The sequence below is a fragment of the Cyprinodon variegatus genome, unplaced genomic scaffold (genome assembly GCF_000732505.1).
Source record: "Cyprinodon variegatus isolate N-32 unplaced genomic scaffold, C_variegatus-1.0 Scaffold392, whole genome shotgun sequence".
NCBI classification, from domain to species: domain Eukaryota; kingdom Metazoa; phylum Chordata; class Actinopteri; order Cyprinodontiformes; family Cyprinodontidae; genus Cyprinodon; species Cyprinodon variegatus.
In genome coordinates, this window is record NW_015150845.1 from 332,843 (window position 1) to 335,889 (window position 3,047).

The window sequence follows — 3,047 nt, forward strand, 5'->3', positions numbered from 1 at the left end:
ATTTCATTTTTTTGCAGTGTATGAAGAGAATACTCTGAAAAACAATCACTGGTGAAAGTTTCTGACTATGTCTGCCCAGTCTTAGATACTAAACTTCTGCACCAAATAAAGTCACTGAGTTGAATAATGATCTAGCCTTAGAAAAGTTTTCCTCTTTTTGACTTCTATGCATTATTTTATAATGCAGTATATCCTGAACGGTTCATGGATATTCAGATCAGCTGAGCTATACTAGTCCATGAGGCTATAAAACATGTCACATCTTTCAGACTTTAAGGCACATGCTTTAAAGGCACAAAGGCTTAAATCATTTCTTTTTTTCTGTGGTAACAAGGGCCTCATTTAAATGCTCTGAATCTGTATAAATATTCTGCATTAAACTAATCTGTCCTCTAGGAAGACTTTATTATATCTCAGCTTTATAATCAGAGAAGAAAAGTCCTTTAAGCAACAAACACATTTTTTACTTTCAGTAAAAAAATATTGTTAAAATTATGGCCTTTTATCAAAGCATGTTGTTTCAAATTAAAAAGAAAATCGACAAAATCCAGCCCTGCATTGTAGATAAGATTATTGTTACTTTGCATTATTCTTGAAAAAAACAAGACATTCTACATTAAATTTGGTTAAATATTTTGTCATTAAAAGATAAACTGAATCGATTGGTTCATAATATTTATGATTTTAAGTCACAGCATAAAAAACATCTTTTTATTCATGATTGACGCTGTTTTGAAATTTATATTGTGTACTGCAGAATCATAAACTATGATGAGACTCTTGTTACTTTGCATTATTCTTGAAAAAAAAAAAAATTAGTCTACATTAAATCTGGTTTAATTTAACGTTAAAAAACGTTTTTCAGTGTATTCCTGTTTCTCTGACTGTGACTAACTGGATGTGCTCTCTTCCTCCTCTGACATGGGAGCTGGCTCGGAGCTCGTCTGCCTGGCTGTGTGTTTCCTGGACAGGGTCGCTTTTTACAGTTGCGTTTTGTATCTCTGCTTCTGTCTCCTTGATATGGAGGACCATCTCTGCCATATTTAAAAATAAATACGGAAATAAATAAATGCTCAATAAATAAATAAGCATACAATTAATTGCCCCCTAAAAATACAATAAACAAACAAATGTAGGTAGAAATTAAATTATACAGTGAGATAAATGTATGAATCTCCTTAATTAGCTTAATTAGCTTATTTATTTATTGTCTGTAATAATATTCAACTTTATTTATTTATTACTTATTTTTTTTAAGTATCTATATGCGTGTATGATATAATATTTTTGTCTGTTTTATTCTTCCTTTGTATTTTTTTTTACCCTATATATATTTCTTCAATCCTATTTATTTCTGCCTGTCGTTTTTACATTTCTGTATACATTTCTACCTCATTATGCAAATGAGGAGGGGCGTGTCTTAGAGGGTCAACTTTTGCCCATTTAGTACTATCACATGCACATGAATAAATACTTAAAATTAAAAAAATTAAAAATGTATTCATTTTTAAATATGGCAGAGTTGGTCCTCCATACCTTGAACCTAAGTCGGCCTCAGCAGATGGCCACCCACACTGAGCCTAGTTCTGCTGGAAGTTTCTTTCTGTTAAAAGGGAGTTTTTCCTCTCCACTGTCGCTACAAGCATGCTTAGTGTGAGGGATTGCATTTGAGTCAATGAGAGAGAATATGGTGAACTGTAAAGTGCCTTGAGACGACACGTGTTGTTAATTGGCGCTATAGCAATAAACTGAATTGCATTGAATTGAATATGACTCATGTAAACAAACCTAGTCAATGGCCTCCTAGGCACCTGAAGTATGGTGGTTATGAACAGCCTGTAAGCAGAGAGTGTAAGCTAAGGTCATTTTAAGTTTGACATTCAATGAGTCTGTTCATTTCTGTGAGGTTTAAGCATTCACTAAGGTAATGCAAGCTTTTTTATAGAGCCTTTCTGTTTATCTCCCACATGGCTTCTGCTTTATCCAATACTATCATGAATATTACATTGAGGCTCAGGTGGTGTGAGTCAAGTTGCAGATCAGTAGAGCTGTTAGTAAATAAAAAAGAATTTGGTAGCAAGTAAAAGAGGAATGCTGTAATTACCTGGGAGTTGTGATTGCAACAGAATAGGAGATACACATGTAGATGTGTCACTATACGTTCCATTTGTTGCATAAAATATACTAAATAATCTCCCAGGGATGCACTTTGTGGGATTAAACTAACAGAGGGTGCTCAATACTTTCCGTTTGATCCCAGAAAACCGCTTGCAGTAAGAGGAGGAGCGCATGTCCTTATGGTACAGTGTAACAGGAATTGCATTAATCCTCAATCACTTAACACCAAAGGCAGACCGGGTCCAACGGATGAAGTCTTGCATAACAAGACATTTAATCAAATAAATAAAAACTTAAGCCTATCTCTTTAGACTTGAAAACTTCCATATACCCTGACTTGCAAGAATATTCATATCACTGAAGTTTTTTTTTAATATTCTGCCAATTTACAGCTGCAAGCTGTTAGGTTTCTGTTTCTGTTATGTTTTTCTTTTGCTCCTTGATTTCTAGTGTTTAGTTTTCTTTTCACCATGTTTCTTTATTCTAGTTATTTGAATATTATTTTGCTGATGTTTTCTTATTAGTTCCTGTCTTCCAGCTTTTCATTTGTTATCCTCTGCTGCCCTCTTTCTCTTGCTCTGTTTTCTGTTCTGTGCTCACCTGTTTTCAATTCCCTCATCAGCCCTCTTCCTGTCTCTGTCCCCTTTAAAAGCCTTTCCTCTTCAGTTCCTGTTTGCTGGATCGTCGTCTAACATTTGCCAGTCTTCCTCGTCTCTCCCTGGCTCATAGAGTTTTGGTTTACCCCCTGATGTCTCCTTGGTTCTGGTTCGTTTTGTTATTTTATGATTTTGGGATTTTTTGATGCCTGCCTCAGTTCCTGTGAACTTTATTAAACCCTCTTAAATTCACCTCAGCCAACTTTTTTCTGCATTTGGGTCCTCAACCAACTCCACCATTTCATGACACAAGCTTAGTATTTCATTTCAAAT

The 3,047-nt window shown here is 34.8% G+C and overlaps 1 protein-coding gene across 2 annotated transcripts in view; it reads right to left on the minus strand.

Moving 5' to 3' along the window:
* The window catches only part of LOC107092731 (lipoma HMGIC fusion partner-like 3 protein), a 45,319-nt gene that overhangs the window by 14,575 nt on the left and 27,697 nt on the right, over window positions 1-3,047 (minus strand). The gene's annotated exons all lie outside the window — the stretch shown is intronic.